Genomic DNA, 22,530 nt, shown 5'->3' with positions numbered 1-22,530 from the left:
CAAGAGGAAAATAGGGTGGGTGTCATTCTGACCTGAAGGGCACTGTGGATAGCAACTGAATTTGCAGGGAGAGTGCAGGTCCCAGTTCTATCCCTTAATAACAGTGTGACCTTAGGCAAGTAACTCGATCTTTATGAGCCTGTATTAGTCCATTTCTGTTGCTTATAACAAAATAAACAGAACTAGGTGATTTCTAAGAAAACAAAATTCAGTGCTTCCATTTTCTGAGGCTGGGAAGTCCAAAGTCCATCTGATGGTGGCAACAGTGACCCAGGGGTCTCACATTGCAAGATGGTGGAAGCACAGAGAGCAGAGAGAGAGGGACTCTCCTTTCTCTTTTTTAAGCCCTCAGAAGCACGCCCCTGACCACCATTTTTAGTCCATTCACTATGGCATGATCCTACAATCTAATCACCTCTTCAAGTCTCCACCTTTCAATTCCCGTAATAGGATTTCCCGTCAGTCACAGTGGGGGCCAAGTTTTTAATACATAAAACCTGGAGGACACAATTCAAGCTTCAGTGAGCTTGGGAGGGACATAATTCAATCCACTACAGGGTCTTTCCTTCTTTTTCTCCAAAATTAAGAAGCAGAGTTTCAGAGGAGCAAATGAGAAAGAATTTTGTAAAAGCATTAAGAAGGTTGAGTTAGAAACCATGGTGCAGGGAGATGAATGGCCAGAGTTACCCAATGGCAGCTGCAGAATCAAGGCTAGAACCTATGTCATGACTCAGCACTGAATCTAGCACCAGCTGGCTTGTTAATTGAATGCGTACATATTTTCTTGTCAAGTCAGCCTCTCTCAGCTAAGGACTGGATTGATGTAAGGCACAAATCAAGTAGAATGTGGAAGGTTGGATCTATCCATTTTCCAGCATCCTGATCTGTCTACACTGCAACTTCTGCCAGATTTGCCTAACCCTTAGCAAGTTACAGACACAAGCAGGATTCAATAGGTCTTTTTCAATGGAAAGAATCTAGTATAGGAATCTATGATCCCATTATTTGGAAACGATCTGTAGAGATGGCAGAGGCTGTGGGCTTTACTGCAACTCGCTGCCTAAAGCTCTCTGCTGTCGCCTGTATCCTCAGCATATTTGCCCCCTCCTTGGTTGCCATGGATGCTTCCCTCGGTAGGGTCACTGTCAAGTTACACCAAGGATGACACCACTGCAACCACCACCACCCCCAGCACCATGATTTCTGCTGCACAATATCTCTAAAGACCTCCCTCTCTCTGTGGAGAGGAAAAAGATGCACCCTTGGGGACAAAAATCAACCCCTTCCCATAAAAGCATCATTCTTGGCCAATCCCATACTAGAAGCCATTGGGAAAGAAATAAATACCACAAGAAATATTTAACTTTGATTACACTGCTTGCTTTAATTATTAACATTTGGCAGCCAAAGGAAACCACAGTACTTCATCCAGACACTTGAGAAAGAAAAAGAAATAGCTCATACCCCAGGCTTTATAAGATGTTTGAGCAGTCACATTGGATGGGCACATGCGGTCTTCACACATACCAGCAACACTCCAGAGTGTGGTGACTGGATCATCCACTCTGAAAATATTTACTGAACTGGCACAGTTCTAGATGCTGGGAATACATCAGTGAACAAACCAGACAAGAGACCCTTTTCTTGTGAACCTTATACTCTAGTGGGAGGTAGAGGAGGCAAAGATTTAACAATAGTCAATAATGAAAGCATATGGAATGTTAGGAGGTAAGAGAGAGAATACAGCAGGGTAAGAGGAATGGGGAATGCTGGGGAAGGGAGTTTCATTTTACATGGGGCAGTCAATGTAGGCTTTATTAAGAAGGTGACAGTTGAGCAAAGTCTTAAGGTGGAAAAAAGGTGAGCCAAGTAGATATCTGGAAAATGGTGCTAGAGACAGAGAATAGCCAGTGCAAAGGCCCTGAGGTAGGAGCATGCTTGGAGTGCTGGTGGAATCGAGGAAGATGGTATGCCTGGGAGTGAGTTGAGGGGGGGAGTAGAAGAGATGAGGTCACAGAGGAAATAGTGGCCAGATGGGTAGGACCTTCTATGCTGATGTATACAGTTTGCTTTCTTTTAGAGAGATAGAAGCCATTAGAATGTTTGGAGAACAGTGACACGATCTGACTTAGGGTTTAATAGGATCCCACTCTGGCTTCTGTGCGGTGGGTTTCATTTATGCTCAGCTAAGACCACAGGGATAGGTCTTTTGCATTGAAAACAACCACTTCCACTGCTTTTCCTGGAAGCTCTTCCAAGTTGCTGGTCTACACTGCATCCCCCCTTGAGCCGAACTCTGCTGTGACCTCCACCATGACTCCCTGTTCCTGGAAGCAAAGTCCCATCATCTTCCATCCCAGCAGCACATGGAGCTGGACAGAGAAAGGGAAGAATCTCCTCTTTCCCTCTGTTTGCAGACTTCCTAATAATTCAGACTCCACCTAGCAAGATCCATTAGAGCTAATTAACGACCCTCCTTTCAGTAGGTGTCTCTTCACTATGATTAATTCTGGGTCAGAGACAGAAAGCTTATTCCATTATGGTTCTTTTTAAAAATTATTATTATTCAGGCTTCTAATACTGGCGTGAACTGCGGGTGAATTCCTGAAGTCATGTTACTTAGCTGTCAAAACTAGTAATAGAAAAATTCAATTTATAAAGAATTAGGAGAGGCAGGAGAGGCATGCTCTTCGGTCTAGAACAAAGGATATCAATCCTGACACAATGGCAGCATGACATTTGTGGACTTTGAAGATTCCAGGCTTCCTCTTCATTAATTAGAGAGAATCAAGAGTTCTGGTGGTTAATTATTTGCAGAAACTGTGCTCTGCAAAAGCAGATGCCAACTCACTCCAGCCGTCTCCAGCTGCAGTCTGCATGATAATTAAACTATATGTCAGTCCTAAGCTCAATCTGGGTTGGCAAATAAATACCCAAATGGCCATTGCCATCTACCACCCATTGGGTTTAGGCGGGGTCATGGGACTTCCCAGCCCAGAGACCCCAGGAGGCTGACATTGCTCTGAATGGATTACCCCGAAGAGGTGGAGCTTTGAAAACCCATAGCAAGAAACATAAGATCAAAGTCACCTATAATCTGCTCTCACAAGGTGTATGTTTAGTAGGGTCAAGGGTATTTCCCTGTCAGGGTCAGTCAGTGCTCTTGCTGTTGTTACTGTTGTTGTTACAGGGCTAAATAATTATCTTAAAGAATTTTTTTTTTTAAATTTTCAATTACAAAAGTAATTTACATTCTTTGCATTAAAGTTAAGCAATATAGAAGTGTATAAAGTAAAAAATGAGGGTTTCTCTGTGTCTCTGAGAGATCCACTAGGAGGTTTGAGGCATTTCTTTCCAGATTCTTCCTAGGCTGCGAGTTTTGGTCTTTGTTTTTGTTGTTGTTGTTGTTGTTGTTGTTGTTTTTAAAAGATGACTGGTAAGGGGATCTTAACCCTTGACTTGGTGTTGTCAGCACCACGCTCACCCAGTGAGCTAACCAGCCATCCCTATATGGGATCCGAGCCTGTGGCCTTGGTGTTATCAGTACCACACTCTCTCGAGTGAGCCACAAGCCGGCCCAGTTTTGGTCTTTGAATACTTTTCCGACCAGCCAGATACTGATTCTTAACACCCCGGCTGCTTTTTCTGTACCCATGAGACCCTCTGCTGTCCTCAGCTTCTTTGCTTCCACAAGATTCACAGGCAGATTTAACAAAGGGCAACCCCAGTTTGGTGTTTTATCACTGGATTTGACATATATCGTGGACTGGCATAAAAATGCAGACATTGGTATTTACTTGTATGATCTTAATGTTTCTGTGCAGGAGACAAGATAAACCCAACCACACCATCATGCTGTTAGCAATGCCTCTGCATCTAAATAGGTTGAGCCCAATCTTTGATTTGATAACAGATACTGTTGGAAAGAAGATAGAAGAATGTGAGCAATATAAAAGCTATCCGTACTGTTGAAGTAAACCGATGCCTGCAGTCTACTCACACCTACCAGGGGAAGGGAAACAGGACACAAAACTACCCTTCTAGAAATAGAAATGTTGCCAAATCTAGCCCGAGGCCTCATTTCCCATAGGCCAGGCAACAGACTGAGCTGAGTCATTAACCTGCTTTTCCAGCCATCAGTTTCTAGGAGGATTTATCCAAATGACTTGAGATCCAAAGCTGGACAAGGCCTCGGGTGTCTGATTCAGAAGAAGCCGCAGGCAGTGAGGAGAGTGGCTGCCTTACAGTTCTTTCTCCAAATACCCAGATCGCCTTGGGTGTTTTGACATTTGCTGGCATTAAGACCCTTTTGCTAAGTATTTTAAACTCTCTCCACAGAGCAGCTAAGGTTGTAATATTAGCCGACTGACATCAGACCTTGTCTCAGGTTACCAAGGTCGTTCTGACCACTTTGAGATTATCCAGCTCTTTATAGCAGTAAGCAAGTTTAGTCCACCTCTTAATTACACTGGCCTTTATTACACCGGTTTGTAATTATCTGTCTAACAGGTGGTCTCCTTCACTAGAGAGTTATCTCCTTGAGGGTAGTGAGTGTGTTATAAGCATTTTGGTGCTGCCAGCACCATGCTGGAACTGGGGTATAAATTTTAGGCTAGCTCTGTTTTACTGGCCTTTTTTAACGTGGTATTTGTTTGGTGGCAGTTTTTTCATTGTGGTTTGGTGGTGGTGGTGGCTATTTCTGTGGATGTAATTTGACACAGGATGTGATGGTTTGTTTTATGTGTGAACTTGGGTAGACGGTAGTACCCTATTATTTAATCAGACCATTAATCTAGGTATTTCTGTGAAGGGACTTTTTAGATGTGATTAACATTTACAATCAGTTGACTTTAGATAAAGGAAATTACCCTTGATAATGTGGGTGGGCCATGTTCAATCATTCAGTCAGTTCAAGGCCTTAAAGCAAAAACTAAGGTTTCCCGGAGAAGAAATTCTGACTCAACACTGCAGCACCAACTTCTGCCTCAGTTTCCAGGCTGCCAGCCTATGGAGTTTAGATTTGCCAGCCCCCACCATTGTCTCGGCCAATCCCTTAAAATAAATCTGCATATCTATCTATCTACCTAATCTTATTGGCTCTGTTTGTCCGGAGAACTCCGACATGATATACACAAATCCACGTAAAACACACCATTCATTCAGTTGATTCCACACTCACTTTCTGAGTGCCTGCTACATGCCAGGCACAGTGCTAAGTGCTAGGAAAAACAGCAGGAAAAGGCAGTCCTTGGTCTCAAAGAGTGATTTGATCTAAGGCAAGTCCAGGGCAGTGCTGGAGATTCCTAAAGAAACAAACCCACCCTAGAATCTGCAGGAACTAGACTCAGACAGTGAGTCACCTGCAGCTGCCTTGGCCTGAAGCAGGGACAGCCTGGACTGGCATGGAGCCCAGGGGAATAAAACACATTTGCCCAGGTGTCCAGGGCACTCAGGCTTCATGGTGCCAAAAAGAAAAGAAGCAAAAATCGGAGAAGAGAGAGGCGGGCATGGTGGTTTTTCTCGCTACAGGCAACCTTGAGGTTGAGAAAGCTTTCTTCTCTACACTTACCCATTCCCAAGAATTCCTCTTCCTGGTGTGGTGTGGCATGACCTCACCATGACCTTACTGCCTTTCTGGGAAGTGCTGGAGATTTCTCATCAGCCCAGAAGCTTCAGGGGAGGCCTGGCTTTGGGCCTGTCATTGTACCTTAAACACTCTGTCCTGGGAGAGTACTGGTGGGAGGAGCAGGAAGAGCCTTCTTTCTTTGCAGATTCTCCAAAAGTGGCACCTTTTAAATTGGCTTTTAAAATGAATATGTTATCCTGGTGTTTCTAAGTCTCAGTTGAAAAGAAATAAGAGGAAGCAGTGTGAAAACAAGGCCAACCAGATGATTCAAAGAGAAGGTAGAGGTTTGTTAGCCTTCCTTACAAGTGAGGTGTTATCGGCCCCAGGAAGGCAGTCACCAGGGCTCTCTTCCTGAGCAAGAACATACCCATTCCTTTCCTCCTCACCTGAGGAGTAGTAGCAGGAAGAGAAGGCAAGGCTCCAATCAGGCACCACTGCCTCTGTGAGCAGCTCAAGGTTGAGGCAGTACTGGGTGAGTCCATATTGCACCATATATGAATGGGGGAAAAGTCATCTTCCACCAAGACACTTGACTGTCATCTACCATAAATCAATACATAAATACATGTTGAGTGTAATTTAAAGATCACTCCCTAGAGTTTTGCAAGGCACAACCATTCCTGGTGGTCCTGGAACCATTTAGATTTCCTCTTTGAAATTCCAGGATTGTGACCTTGCTTTACTTCAGGGAGCTGCTGTGTTGGGGGACTTGTACCTTGATCTGTCACCAAGGTGATTCTAACCCTGTGAAGCTTTCTCCAACTTCCACCCATCTCCATCTTAGTGACCGTCTCCCACCCATGTGCTCACTACAACTCCACATTAGTGACAGCTCTGACCAGGCTCTAATGGAATTCCAGCCTGAGTCTCCCTCACCCACCACCCCATCTCCCACCCACACAGGTTTGAATTTGGGTAAGTCAACTGTAATATCTGTTTACAAGTCTACTGTCCTTCTAAGACTATGAGCTACTCAAGATCAAGGGCCATGTCTTCTTCCCTCTGTATCATCTCGAGCTCCAAAGTACCAACCATCTAATAAATATTAGTAAGTATTAGGTTAACGAAAATCAGGCAGTTTTTACAGCCAGCATTCAAATGAGCAATGGAAAAAAGAAAAGGTTCTGTTAGAGTAGAGTCCCAAGTTCCAGTGGCCACCTAGGTGATGTGATTCAGACAGAAGAGTTCTCATAATTTGTGGCAGCTTACCTTTCAGAGCACTTCACAGTTTATTTCAGAGTCTATATACATATATTTCATTTGATCTTAAAAGCCACTCTGTGAATTACTATTAACATGTAAATTGTATAGTGGAAAGCCCAAGGCTCAAAGAGGACCCATACGAAAGCAGTGAAAGTGCAGATCACCCTGGCTCGGCTGGCTTCGGAGCCCAGGCTTTTCTCACCCTGCCATGGCACCTTCAAACCTGCCGAGGCTGCCCTGGACTGAGCCCCATTTCACTAAGAGGCATCTGCAGGTCTAAGTCACTCTCCAAAGGAAATTTATTCCCCATGGCTTTCCCTCAGGGGCTCCCCCAGGACTTGTGGGTTCCACCTGGCAACATGTGGTGGAATTTTCCAGGTTCCCACAATCTTTTTACCCTTGCTCACAAGAGTTTCCTCTATCTTCCCAGTACAGTTACTTATCAATGATTTTCAATAAACTTACCACTTCCTCAGCTGAAAAAAATTCAACTAATTCTGATGGAGGCTCATCAGCCAAAAGTGAAGCCCAGAATGGCGATGGGCAGACCAAGTGGCCCTGTTCTTTCTGTTCAGGGGCTCACCCAAGGGACGCAAACGTCTGGGAGGGTCATGTGCTCTACAACTGTTCAGGTTCCACATCCCCAACAGCCTCGGTGCCGAGGACACAGACCCAGAGATGCTCTCCTCTCGGCCTTGACTTGATGGGCCCGGGCTCTGCCGCCGTCATCTTTCTGAGAGAGAGGGAAAAGCCACTCTTTTCGTCCTCCTCCTACTGTCCCATGATGCCTATTTGTGTGGTTAGGGGGAGGAAGATCCAACTCAGGGTTAGGTGGGCCCCTTTTCTCAGGGGGCAGCCGATGTCCCAGCCACCAAGCCCGCCCCTCTTTCCCACTGAGTCTTTGGTAATTGACAATTCTCACCAATACTGGTTGACAGAACCTTTTAGTCTTTTATGTCTGGCTACACAGGCTTGTTTGTAAAAGGAAAGAAAAGCTACCTGGATGTGTGTGTGCCCTTGGCAAAATGCTGCCCTTTCTCTCTACATATAGAAGGCTATTTTCTGTGCTAATAATGGTCCCAGGAGAAGCCCTTCCCCTCATCCCTTCCCCAGGCTTCTCGAGGGAATTATGCAGAGGAGTAGCCACACGGAAGCCTTAACACGTGGCCAGGAGAGTGCTCATGGGTCCAGTGCTATTTTTGAGTACTATCACGAGTGGAAAGACAATGTGGAGATGAACTGCTCGCTAACTGGGTGATTTGACATGTTGATTATAATTCCTGCTTCATAAGGCTACTGAGAACTTTAAATGAGATGATGTAAAGTGCTTGATGCACAGTGGCCACAAAAGGAGTACTAGTTTCCTGCTCTTATAAAAGCTTCACAGAAACCTGAGTTATAGAGGGGCCTATGTGTCATGCATCACCAGAGTGGGGTGGCGAAAGCAGGCTCTCCTGAAGGCAGACCCTGGGTTTGAGCCCAAATCTGCCACTTAATAGCTGTGTGAATTTGGCAGGTGTCATAATTCCTGTGTCTTGTTTCCCCACTTGTAAAATGGAACTGATGGTAATAGAACTTTCTTCTCAGGATTTTTTTGAGGATTAAGTGAATTCTAATGCAATGCCAAGTACATAGGGAGCATATCCTTGAACATAGGCTGACTGTTGTCATACTACATTATTATGCCATTGACTATTATCCCAGCTCTGTGCATGCATGAGTTGTGATGCCAGCAGCAGTTCACTCCTCAATTCATCTCACAAATATTCTTGCACACCTACATCATCCAAGAAAATATTGTACAATTATGCTCTACAGAATTATAATTTTTCAGGGTATTAATAGGTACTCTGTGGGAAAAAGTAGCTCAGTAGTCAAAGAAATAAAAGATTCTGTGGCTTAATGATGTTAAACAGGTGTTTTACTGCAGAACTTCACAGAACATTTAATATGCTGAACACACTCCAGGCAGAAGCCTTTTCCCCCACAGACCCACACCCAGGAGCAGTGTCACCAGGATGCACTTTGGGAAATGCTGGCCTCGGATCTGGTAAAAAATAATTTGGATACAAGTCAATGAGACTTTCTAGCTGGTCATGGAAGTGTGTGAGCATTGAAGGCAGGGACATACAAAAGGACCTCTTGGTACCACTGGGAGTGTCTGAGAGCAGAAGCATCAAGAGAAACCAGGCTGGGAAGAACTTAGCAGAACTTGCCTGGGAGGGACAAAACTTACACTGCTGTGAGTTAGCAACAACCAAAGATAAATCAGACTGTAGCTCAGTAAAAGTAAAAAATAAAATTAAGGAGGTCAAGGAGGCTGGTATTAACTACCATTCAATACTCTCTTCCTCCTACCTCTGGAATCCCCTCTTACTGAGCCCATACTATATCCCAGGTACTGTCCTAGATGCAGAATGCCCAGTGCTCAGGAGTGCCACCACTCACATGTAGACCAGGAGAAGGACCTTATGAAAAAACCAGTGAATAGAGCTCTAGGCACTAGGGAGGGAAACATGCTTCAGGCATGGGACTGGGGAAAGGGCTCAAAAAAAGGGGGTTTTCTGAGCTGTCTTGAAAAAGGAATGTTATGTCCAACAGAGATAAAAGAAAGGCAATTCCAGGAATAAGAGGTCCCTTGAGCAGAGGTGAGACAATACCAGTGGGGGATGGGGACAGGTGAGCAGCAAATTTGGTTAAGGAGCATGGGGACAGGGCAGGGACAGCCATGAGTTAGGTCTGGACAGTCTTTCCCAGACAAGACTGTGGAGAGCCTTGAAGGACATGCCTACACTTTTCATTCATTCATTTATCCGATAAATATTTAATAAGCACCCAGTATGCACCAGGCACTATAGTAACTGCTTGGAGATAGAACAGTGACAAAACAGACAAAGCTCTCATTCTCACAGGGCTTATAATTCCAGTGCAGAAAGACAAAATAAACAAACAAACAAACATAAAATACAACATCAGGTAGCAATAGGTTCTATAAAGCAAAATAAAGCAGAGCTGGAAAATAGACTATGAACGGGGTGCTATTTTAGATGAGGTGGCCAGGGATAGCTAAAAGGAGATGGCACTTGGACAGGAACCTTAATGAATTCCTGACTGAGATGAAAGGTGTGTCAAGCAAACATTCAGAAGAGGTGTGTACAGTCAGCACAAAGCCTGAGGCAGTACCATACTAGAGGGTCCTGGAGCAAAGAGGTCGCGTGGCTGCAGTACGAGGGGGAAAGAGATGGGCAGCAAGTCAGAGAGACCACAGGAGTACCTTATGGGACATTGTAATGATGCTGGATTTTATTCTAGTGTAATGGGAGCTTGGGCCTTATTTCACTGGCAAAGGGGAGTTGAAGGTTTTGGAGCAGGGAAGTAATGGAGAGATATGAAATGAGCTGTTGTTTTAAGATAGTGATTTATTGACTTTGGAGGCACAAAGAAATTCTACATAGAGGCATCGTACTTAATTTTGATAGACAAGGGATGCTCTGGCTGAAGTGGGGATGGGAGTCCAGAGCCCCAGCCACTCCTCTTGCTTCCCCAGGTGGCACCATGGAACCATCAGGGCTCTGGACATTGGAAAGGTGGCTGGAGCAGGTGTGTAGGATGACTACAACAGGACAAGAGCTCGAGGCTTTTCCAATAACCCAGAGGAGAGAGGTTTAGGCTGGGGTAGTGGGAGTGGGAATGGAGCAGAGGAAAAGAAGCAAATCTGGCCCGTCCTGCTTATCCCTCTCATCGAATACCTGCTGATGCTGTGCACAACCAGCAACAAATAAGCATGTGCCAAGCCAAAGAGAGGACCATCTTATGGATTGGAGGGGGTTGGGGGGTATCAGGATGAGTGACCTACATGGATATGAGGAAGGCTGGAGAGTAAGTTCTATTTGATGGGAGAATAGTATCAGATGGTTGGACTGGATTCCTTTCTTACCTCTCTCCACATAGGGCACATGTTAAATACCACCTACAGGACTTCACTGACCATCATCATGCCCCCACTGTACCAGCCTCACTGGCCTCCTCCATGTTTCTAGACTACACTGGACATGTTTCTGCATGTACTTGCTTTTGTACTTGCTCTTCTTTCTGCCTTGAAAGCTTCACTGCAGATATCCATATGGCTGATCCTTTGCTACCTTCAGGTCTCCACTCAACTGTCACCTCTCAATGAGGGCTTTCTTACCCCGTTGAGAGTTCCTGTCTCCTTTCCCTGCTTTGTTTTCTTTCCTCCTTACCACTTTTTACTATCTAAAATGCTATATCTTTTCCTTTTTTAATATTAAATATAGTCTGTCTCCCCCTTCAGGATGTAAGCCCTATGACAGCAGGGACTTCTGCCCATTTCACATCCCTAGCACCTGCAGTAGTGCTTGGCATAGTGGGGATTCCATAGAGACCTATGGGATGACTGAAGGGTTTTCCTTGTACAAGCAATTGTCATGGGGTCTAGGGCCAGTTAAATAATTTATTAGGGAGGACTTATACATATATTTCAAAGCAGTAAAGCACATTTGTTGTGGGCTGTGTTGTGATCTTAAAATAATTATTTTACACCTTGATCTGTTAAAAACACAAAAACATATGCTGAACAAGGGGTATGTTAGTCCACATGAGGATGTAAGACTTGTTTTGACCATATTTTTCCAGAAAGTCCCAATGCCTACCATGCTAGTGCAGTGATGATTGAATTGGACATTGAATTCCAGTTGTCCTTTGCCATTTCTTAAAGCACCTCTAAGATGCATAACTCGCATTTGCAACTCACTCCAGGGCTGTCACCATACTTACCAATAGCCTCCAACTGAAAAACAGGTTATGTTCCTAAAACTCATTTTTAATTCAACTGTTGGAACACATTATCTTGTAAAATCCGCATAACAAATGGGGGAGAGTTTTCAGGCTGGGCCGCAAAAGTGCATTTAAAAATAATGCAATTGACATATCATAAATGTAAGATGGAAACTGTAGAAAAGAATACTGTTGGATTACTAATTTCAAACAACAAATTATAAACTGAATTAGAAAGTGTGTTGGGTGACTATGCTTGACTATTTTTTTTTTTTTTTTTTTTTTTTTTTTTGCAGCTGGCCAGTATAGGGATTTAACCCTGGACCTTGGTGTTATCAGCACCATGCTCTAACTAACTTAGCTAACCAGCCAACCGTGGATTTTTCAAGGGAAGCCAGAAGTCTGGGTTTTAATTTGGTGACCCCACACTCAGTTCCCATCCTGGGCCAGTACCCTAATCCCCCATTCCTCCCTTCTCTTGACTTGTCTTTGGTCCTTTCTTTGCCATTTCTCTTGCCTTTTGCAGTCTCCATACTCCTTCATCTACACCTGCCTGTCTCTCTTACAGTTGATGCCTCTCCCACCCCTTCCTTGAGCTTTATGGCTATTGCAAAATTTTCTCTCATCTTTACTTTCTTTGTTACTTAGAATAGAAAAGGGGTCACAGAAAGAGAGGCCGTCAAGACCAGCTATTTGACTACTTCTCTTTGGAAGGATGTATTCTCATTTGAATTCCTACAGAGAGGGAAAAACTTTCCCATGTTACTCAAAGATATCCAGAATCATGCAGAGTCAATACTCATGCTTTTTGTTTTTGCTAATTTTTTAAAAATTAATGTTATAAATAATCTTTATGACTTAGATCAGGGGGATAGAATCAATATGAGCATGAAAGTATATCTCAGTTGGTCTATTTTTGGCCCACAGAATATCTAAGGCAATGTAGTAGTGTGCTATGTTACAGTGGAGTTCAACTCTGCTTGGGAATATGAGGTAAAGATTTCTTAGATCCTCATTGCTTCAGATATAATAGGAAAAAAAAAAAAAAAAAAATAACCTGTATGGGGATCAGCAGATACCCTGTTCCTATCATCTAGGTAAGTCACAGACTCAGTGTCCCAGGACTCCACTTCCTCATCTTTCAAATGTGGACAACAATCCCTGCTCTTACAATCTCATTAGACAGGGACAAATGGCATAGTAGAAATGAAATTGCTCTAAGACCTAAAAACCCTAGAAGCTGTAGTATTATAAATTATTAAAAAGTTAACTCTGGCCATCCCTGCAATGTTCTCATAACTTGAGTAATTTGGGAAAGCTCAGTCCTCTTACATCACCTAGGAAAGTCCCAGGGCTTAAGCAAGAAGAGTTTAAATTACTCAGAATCTGATATTGTTTTGGAACCATTATCAATAACATAAGTAGGCAGTTTGTCTTAGAAGTTCTAAAGATGTATTTGCAAAAGGAGAGACCAGAAAGAACAAATGCTATGTTGACTGAATGCTAAATTTCATATCTGCATCTTTTCTACTGACTGGATTAGGCCATTTGCACTTTAACTTTAATTTTAATTTTTTTGATTAACTTGGGGAGGGGGGTACAGCTGGGGGGTGCAGCTGGCCAGTGAGTGCAGGGATCCAAACTCGTGACCTTGGTGTTGTAACAGCATGCCCTAACCAACGGAGCTAACTGGCCAACCTCTCATTTGCACTTTAGAATTGGGCACATGAGTTTAGAGTATGACCCAGATGGAAATCTTCATACTCCAACTTCAGAGTAAGAAAACTTTCACCCCTAGAGCCTGACTCGGTGTCTATCATGTATACTGCTCATAAATAACAGAAGTATTCAGCACTGTGATTATATTTCTCCACCTGGGTTATTTCGGAATTTCAGTTCACTCTGGATAAATGATTACTGTGTGTCCTTGTAGAATAAATTCTAACATGTGTGAGAGAGATTCGTGAAGGACATTAACCATTAGTGTTATTCCTCTAGCCAGACAGAGATCAGTATGGGCACAGCATCTTTTGCTCTAAGACTCACTTATCCATCTGGCAGAGTGTTTCAGCTCATCAAGGGCCTTTTTCAGAAGCAAACCTTGGAACAGATGGAAAACACTGTCTGTTGCTTTAAAGGCTTAGTCACAGAGAATAGGAGTCTGACACTGTTGTCCTGGACAAGTGATAGTGTGACTGTGAGTCATTTGTCCACTCTGGGTCTCAATATCTCATCTATAAAAAGAGAGGACTCTTCCAGCTCTGTAAATGTCAAGAGCCAAAGCCAATGTTCGAAGCACTACCTGTTCAGTTTACCACACATCTCACCAGGCTGGCCTTAGTAGAAAACTGAGGCCACGTGGGCCAAATTGAACCCTCAGGCAGATTTTATAGGCCTTTTACAATGTTCGTTAAAAGTTTTTATTTCATCAAAAATCTTTGAAAATCAGGAGATATCACATAAGAAATGAGATTTCTGGCTGCCCTTGAAAAATCAAAAGGTCTGTCCATATTAGGGCCAAATTCTCATATATCAACAATGAGCTAGAACCAGGTAATAGCTATTATCTTTGAATGAGGCATGTGCTGTTCAGTTTGCCACAGTTCCTGCCACTCCCTATTGCCACTTATACCTGGTCTACTTTACGGTTTCCTTCTAACCCCTATAGGCATTTGAAATTGAGGTCGAACCTCTTCAGTAGAGGGCATTAGTGCACAGGACTGTAGATAAATTTATTATCATATAATGACTCTGCCTCTCCTTTGCTCAGTTTCAGTCAGTATTAGTCCATTTCAATTCCTCTTCCTACTTCCTGGGGAGTGAATTATCACTTCTTTAATGAGATGATCTATTATCAACTTTTCTAGCTTCAGACTGACTCATGCAAATATAGACAAAAAAGATTATTTGTGACTAAGTTCCTCCACAAATTGCACATACACTCAGTGTGAGCCAAGGCATCATTGCCTCAAAAAGGGTATTGTTTCTATCCCACTCAGTGACATGATTTGTTTTAGTCTACATTTTTTTCAGCACATCCCCACCAAACCTTCTCACCAGGTGGGCTCCCCTTTGCCGCAAGCACACTGCAATGCTTCCCAGTGAGGTAGTTTGCTCGTGCTGTACCACTGCCTGGAGTGCCTTGTTCCCAGTCTCTCCCATCCAAGTCTTGCTTGTCCATCAAGGATCATTTAGCTGAGGTCAGGAACCTGGCTATTTCAGGCAGGAAATATTCTCTGACTTCCAAGCACATATAGTCTGTGCCTCTCATTTGGGCTTGTCTCACATTCCACCTTGTGTTATCATTGAACTTGTTCTTGTGTGTTATTTTACCTAACTAGATCAAGGTTCCTTGAAGACCAGGCCCTTGTATCTGCAGTGTTTTCCACATAACCAGTACTTAAAATATTTTATTGACTAAAGGCATGAACACATTTATCCTGTATAACGGGTCTGCGTTTATAATAGGCATGTAATATCTGTTGAATTAAATAAATTTCACATTTGAAAAGCATATAAAGTAGTTCTCCTAGAGGTAACACAGCTCGTCATGGTTTCAGGGTCCTTTTCTTTGTCTCATTCTCCTTTCCTCTCTGTGGATATCTCCATAGACTTTGAATGTGACTTACCAAATCTTGCCGGATTTCAATTTTTTGCATCTGTTTAATAGTACTTCAATAATGCTACTCCCCACTTACAGTATGTATTATTAATATCCTCAAGCAAAAGACTGAATTATCCTGCAAAGTGTATGATCAGAGTAACATGGGAAGCAATAAAATTATTATGGATATAGAAAAACTTTGCTTCAGGTGAAAGTGAAAAACTAATTGAAAACTATGACTCAGCCATCTTCATTTTTCCTGGTTTAACCAAGCAGCACAAAATGGACAGTGGCCCTGGGTAAACTCTCAATGCCCTTTGAGGTAATGAGTAACCGTGTGTGACTAAGACAGAATTAGGAGAATGTCTCAGACCTTGAAAAAAATAATTCCCATGTCTGGCTAGTCTTGGACACTCCCAGTTCTGGGAAAGAGTATCATGTCATAGGCTTGAGTGACACTTGCATTCTTATTTGTCAATAAGAATCTGTAAGGAATGGTTACTGTCTTTAATTTTAAAATAACTACAGTGATAAAATTCAGGGATCTGTAAATTCCTTGGCACCCGAGGGTCCCTTTCTCACATATTCACCCTTTTGTGGAACTTTTTCTATTTTCACTGAGTTGTATTTGTGAAGTCAGCAAACACCAGGACAGTGAATGTTGACAAAGCAGAACGCTCCTTTGGGTCTGGGTTTTCAGGTCCCCGGAGAATAGACTAAGCAGGCAGTTTTCATGAGAACAAGCACTTGGGTTTACCTTTAAGTAAAACAAATTAAATTCCAAGGTGAAGACTGGTATCAGAAATCCCCAAGCCCAGCCCAGCTCCTGAAGACTCCTTCTCACTGCCATGAATATTTCAGTGTGTAAACAGAACTTTCGGCCACTTTAATGCACTAGAGGGCTGCCCTGGGCTATTTTAAAGCTATTTGACTTTCTAGCCTGCGGAATTGGCTATGGTTTGCTTTCAAAAGTTGCTTTTTAAAATATCTGAAACCAACTGATTCCTCTAGCAGGTTCTTTCTCCAGTACCTGCACACATCAGAGAGAGAGAGACCTCCAGTGCCCCCGCTGTAGAATAAGCCACCCTCTAGACTCTGTCAAGTACCCTGGAGGCCACTTGCATCCAGAGCCAGTGAGGGACTCCCGGTTTCCATTCCTGCCTTCTAGGAATCCTGGAGTCCTCTCATTTTCTCACTCTGCACATACAACCAATTAGCAAGTCCTCTCAGCTCTACCTCCAAAGACGCCAAATCTGTCTATGCTCTGCAGGTGGGATCCAGTCATCCTGGCCCCATCCGATCCTCACTCGTCTGTTCTACCACATCAGACTCCTGCTTGGTCTGTCTTCCTGCTGCCTCTCTAGAGCCACTAAAACCCATTCCTCTCAGAGCAGCCTAAGTTACCTTTCTAGAACATAAGGCAAACTATGTTGCTCCCCAGTTTCAAACTCTAATTGCTTCCCATTATGCTTAATGCAAATAAATAAATAAATAAACAAAGTAAACATTTTAAAAAGCCTCCTCTGCCTTGCAGAGCCCCGCATCACCCACGCCCTCTCTGCTGACCACACAGACCCCATCTGGTACCAGCCTCCTTGTCCCCAAACCCCATCATCTGTCTCACTGAGCTTACCCGGCCCCTTGCCCTTGCTGTACCTCTGCCCAGAATCCTCTTTCCCCTGGAATCCTCTTTCCCTTGATCTCCATATGGACAGCTCCTCCTTCAGTCTGATCTTGACTTGTCACCTCCTCAGGGAGGTCTTACTTGGTGTCTTGCTCTAGGGGAACCACCCACTCACCCTCCATCACATCACTCTAAATCAATTCTTTGCAGAGAATTTATCACAATCTGATATTTGTTTGTTTATTGTTTTAATTAATTTATTTAGCCTTCATCTTTTCCCATTAGGATATCTCTCTTCTTACTCATCTCTATGTCTCCAGTGTCTAGAACAGTCTGTCACATAGTAGGTGTTTAATAAGTATTTTTTAATGGATAAAATAAATAATAAGTGTCATGACCAACAGTCATTCCATAATGATACCTGTGGAGTATCAACAGTATGCAAAGTTTTAACATTATACTACACTGACATGGCCATTTGCAACTTAGGTATAACTTTTACCACATTTATCTCATTTGATCCTTGTGGGAAACAAGGTGGGGAAATTAAGGAAAAGGAATCAAGGACCTTGCTGCCGAGAAGCTGTAAGCTGCTTTCTGTCTAATGCCAGAAAAAGGAATACTCATGTTAGAGGCTCAATGTTTTTTTTGTAGCAGGACCAGTTGAGCCTAACTGGGATCAGACACATAAGACCAGGATCCACCTGCACTCTCCAAGCATTTATTTGCATGGTTAATCTGCAAGGATTTAATGAATGAGGGACAGGGGACGGACACTAAGGGAGAATGGGGGAGGTGGTTCAGGTCAACAGAGAGAGGCACAGCAGGCCTTGAGCCTCCAGGGAGAGCAAAAACTAGAGCCAGAAGCTGAGGAGCTGTGGGCATGAGAAAATTTTACGTCCTCAGGCCCAGCAGAGCAGCTTTGGAACTCAAACTGTAAAAACAGCACAGGGAGGGGTGAGGGTGTTTTCCTAGCTTGGCAGGGAATGTGGTGTGGCACCCACAGCATGAGGAGGAATGCACGGAACACAGAGCTCTGTGGCATGTGGCAGGTGGGGCAGAGGCCAAAGGTTCGCTTTGTGACACTCAAAGACAGGACTTGAATAAGAGAAGCATCATAAGGAAGATTTTCATGAGAGACATCATGGTGCTCCAGTCCGAGCCATGCCGATGTCCTAGTCCACCAAGCCCCCACGTCACCAGAGAGTTCTGCATGGCCTTGGTACCTGAAAGCTCATGGAGGCCTCAGCCAGCAACTCAGCCACTTGTGCCAGGTGGGGCTGAGGCAGAGACTTGGGCCCCAGTCAGAGGAATTGGGACACAGGGCACCAACAGAGTGGCAGCTTCAAATGGCTGACAACCATGAACATCCAAGAGCTGCAAACTGTTTCTGAGCATACTTGACACATCCTACAGATTTCCCCCAAAGAAGGAGAGAGACTTTGAGAAAGGGGAGGTGTGGAGACAAGAGTTATTTTGCAGATGGAGCAATCAGCTAGCAAAATTTGAGTGGAAATGTGATCTAATTGGCCCCCACAGGCTGCGGAGAGCTAGGAACATTTGGTTACATACCTGCCAAGGAGGTTCAGCAAACAGGTTCAAACCTACCCAGCTGGAAGGCAATTGTGTACCAGGGCCAAGGGGGAGCCAAAGGCAATGGTGGGCAGAACAATAGCCCTGTTGTGGCCCCAGCCCTCCACGAGCTGCTGGGATGGCACTCCAAGCCCACCAGCCTCTCTGCTTCTGAGCTCAAAGAGGCATAATTAATTAACAGGAGCTCACTGTAATCGCTTCTGCCCTGGGGCTGTATTCATAAGTTTACAAAATATGGAAAAGAGTTTCCTTCCTTGCAGTAGCAGTGTAATTCCTACAGAAAGGAGCCCCGTATTATCAAAAGATCTGTGGCAAAATGGTTCCATGGAGATTGGACCTAAAAAGTTACACATTTAGGAGGTAAATATAAACATATGTCACTTGTCTTTCATATTGCTAGCAAAGACATTTAAGCTTTGTTTGTGGGAGGGCAGAGACTTTAACTTATCCATTCTTACATCTTCAGAAGCACAGCTGGGATCTTGGACGTAGTAGGTGCGCAGCATCTATTACCTGAAACAATCAAATTCCAAGAAGCAATGAGTATTCTTTCTGACTTGGGAGCTCATCTCCAGAGGCAAAACTGTGGAGGAGACACATTCCTAATGACGCAGAGGGAATCAGGCCTTTCACATTAACCTTCCCAGGAAAAATTTTAAAATTCTACTGAAATAGAATTGAGTTCAAGCAAAATAAGAAGGTAATGAAACAATCCTACTTTTGTTGTGGTCCAGCCACCCCACTGTGGAAAAGATTTATGCATTTGGTTTCATCCTGTTTATTGGAAACCTCTGTGTGTGTACGTGTACTCAGTTGTCCCTTGGTATCCACGAGGGATTGGTTGTGGGACCTCCCATGGATACCCAAATCTACAGATGCTCGAGTCCTGATATACCATAGCGTACTATTTGCATATAACCTATGCATCCCTTCCCTTATACCTTGTCTTTTCTAGATTGCGTATAATACCTAATACAATATAAATGCTCTGTAAATAGTTCTTATTCTCTATTGTTCAGGAAATAACAACAAGAAAGAATGTCTGTACATGTTCAATACAAATGCAATTTTTCTCCAAATATTTTTGGTTCACGGTTGGTTGAATCCGTGGATACGGAACCCATGGACATGGAGGTCGACTGTATACGATCTGTGGAGTGTATTCACATGTGTGTTTGTGTGCTATGTTGACAGAATGACAGAAATCATTACAATCTAGGGCCACAGGAGTGAGCGTGGCAAATGCCTCTGCTAAGCAACTAGAATAAAAGTTCCTCAGTGGGCAGGATGGAGACTTAATGAGTTCTAGTGGTGTACAGCAGTGCTAGGCAACTATGGTTAACAATAATTTCTTGTATGTTCTCATATGGCTAGAAGAGAGGAGCTCAAATGCTCTCATCACGAATAAATGATAAATTTTTGTGATGAGGAATATGCTAATTACCCTGATTTGATCATCACACATTGTATCTATATATTGAGAAGAAAAAACAAAAAAGCCAATAGGCTATTAGCCATTGTTGAGTAGCCCAGGAACCTCTGAATAGACTTAAAAGGCTATCCCTGGGTCAGTGCAGGGATAGGAGTGGGGAGAGAAAGTGGGTCTTTGTGACAAAAGATGATGACAATGTTCACAGGGTAGGCAGGTGTTTGCTCACCTCTGCATCTCATTTACCCTTCCTTAGATGGGTCTCCCTGGGGCAGATCAGTAGACCTGCTGGTCACACTGGTCCATATGGAATCCAGGCAGCATCACCACCCGCTCGGAGAAGTCTGCCTATCTCAAAGCTTGACTTAATCAAGTAGATCCCTTAGGGACTGTCGGGTGAGCTCAGATGGCCTTGGGATTGCAGCATCTTGGGTCTAGTTGGCATTTTGTAACTGTTCCTGTGGCATCACTGTAGCTGCTATCACCAAAAAGGGGGTGTCTCTTTTAGGAAATGTATCAGTCCTTAAACGGTAGGTAGCAAGCCCTTTCTGAGAATTCAGGTCGCTCATGACTCTGACTTCAAGTTCATATGACATGTGGCGCCCATGCATCCGGGTTTCCTAGAACCCCACCAATCTCAGACATTCTGCTTCTCTGCCTCATGAATACTTCACAGGTACCCCCGTCAGGGTTTGGTGCTTGCTTTTGGTTGGGAATATATAACTGCCCTAGTTTGATAGCAAAACTGAGGCTCTTTCCATCAACTGTTGCTTCTGAAATGCTAGTGAGTCATCTGTCCCCACTAACTTTAGAGCTAACAGTGAGTCATCAGGGAGACAAGAGATAGCTGTACAGATCTGGAGGACTTGGGCTTAGGAGTTAAAGAACCATGTCAGACATGACAGGAACATACCAGAAGCCTTTAACTACCCTCCCTGAGCTGAGCCCTCTAAAGCTTTAAATAAATTTAATCTAGTTTTTCTCCCACCACTTCTCATTTTTATTTATTACTACCTATTGCGCCAGAAGCAGAACGGTCAAAACATTTCCAGTGAAGCTGAATTTTCAGGGTATTTACAGCCAGCCTGGAAGCAGCAGGAAGTGGGATTTATAGATTTGCATTACCAGGCAGGCAATTTCCCAAACCTCAGCATTTGGACTTGTTTTTAATTAAATAAATGTACAAGCTTTAATGGGACTAGATCTCCGAATGCCAGGAGGGTCTCCCCATAAATTGAGATAAGATCCTTAACCCAAAGGCGTTCGCATCCCAAAAGAACACCGACAGGTGGGCGTTGCAGCAAGTGTGAAGGATGATTGCAGAGTGAAGTCAGTCCCTGGGAGGTCAGAAAGGACTTGGCAGGCATGGAGGGTACTAGGCTGGAAGGAAAAGCTTCTTGCGGCATGATGAGTTTTTTCAGCAATGGAGAGGAAATATCCATCAGTAATAAAAAAGCATAGCTCATTCTGCTTGAGTTCGAGTCCCAGCTCCTGTTCCACACTGGCTAACGTTCAGGAGGTTACTTAAGCAAGGCTTTCCTGCTTTTACGATGGGGAGAATAATAGTATCACTGTGAAAAATTCCTGTGAGCAAACCCAAAATGGCTGCTGATTTAAGAGCCTTATCTGCACACATCAAAACACGTTACTCCTCTACTCCAATGGCTCCCCATCTCATTGAGAGCAAAACCCAAGTGCTGTCTGGGACCAGATGACTTGCAGTTCCTGGCACCCAGGACAGCCTGACATGCAACCAATGTGTTCCTGTTCCTGAAATGCCCCCTCACCGCATGTTGGGCTCCTCTGTCAGAGTCATGTCCTTATACAGGACCACCCTGATCCCATGATATGAAATAGCAAACTACACTTCCCCCAACATTCCCTAAATATCTGCTGTATGAAAAGCAGCAGGATCCCAGCTTTCCCCAAAGATCCCCCAGCTATTGCTAGGTAGGTGTGTCTCCAAAGTCTTTGATGTTTATATACCCACCAAAAGCAGGGGAACAACCATGGTCTCCAATTGACATTTGTCACATTTCTCACTCACAAGCTACAGAGAACTTCCCTGCCATCACCTATCCTTGGGTGGTCAGGGTTCCTGCTGGGGGTGCAGCTGCTGCCACTCCCGAGGCCTGTGGTTCTGAGGGCCAGAAGAGAGCTGGATGCCGTGCAGGGGGGAGAGGGCCTTTCCCAGATCCTTGTTCTTGTGCCCAGAGGCAGTTCACTGACCACCCTCACCTCACCGAGACTTACTAAGCAGTTTCTGTCTGCTTTGGCCATCCGCCCCATGACCACAGTGTCTAGAGTCCTCCAAGCTGGATGAAGAGTAGAAGACATATTGGCTCCTCCATCCTCCCCACTTTGTTCCCTCCTCCAACAACTTCTTCCCCAACTCCCCTCTCCAAAAATAAAGAAAAAAGCTCTTATGCATCTATTGTATATAGATACGATAGATGCAAACAGAAATGTCGGCAGGGTATGTGTGTGAGGAAGGGGGGTGGTCTGAGAAGACTAGTAGTGCCCATCGGGTGCCTTCATGCAAATTAGGAAAAGGCACCACTTCCTCAAGACACTTTACCTCCATCTCCTAGAAAATGGCCACAATAAACATACAAATCTACAGTGTCGACAATGTGAATTGTGTTTCCCCAAGTGCC

General features: G+C 43.9%; 1 protein-coding gene across 13 annotated transcripts in view; it reads left to right on the top strand.

Moving 5' to 3' along the window:
* The window catches only part of ITGB6 (integrin subunit beta 6), a 126,012-nt gene that overhangs the window by 5,816 nt on the left and 97,666 nt on the right, over window positions 1–22,530 (top strand). For 2 of the 13 annotated variants that reach the window (XM_063090189.1, XM_063090184.1), the window contains exon 2: window positions 18,911–19,144. The exons of the other annotated variants lie outside the window; for them this stretch is intronic. The gene's annotated coding sequence lies outside the window, so the exon portion shown is untranslated. The remainder of the gene's footprint in view (window positions 1–18,910; window positions 19,145–22,530) is intronic. 13 annotated transcript variants of the gene reach the window in all.

The sequence above is a fragment of the Cynocephalus volans genome, chromosome 1 (assembly GCF_027409185.1).
Source record: "Cynocephalus volans isolate mCynVol1 chromosome 1, mCynVol1.pri, whole genome shotgun sequence".
Lineage (NCBI taxonomy): Eukaryota > Metazoa > Chordata > Mammalia > Dermoptera > Cynocephalidae > Cynocephalus > Cynocephalus volans.
The sequence above is the reverse complement of the archived record's forward strand: the minus strand, read 5'-3'. Positions and strand labels throughout refer to the sequence as shown.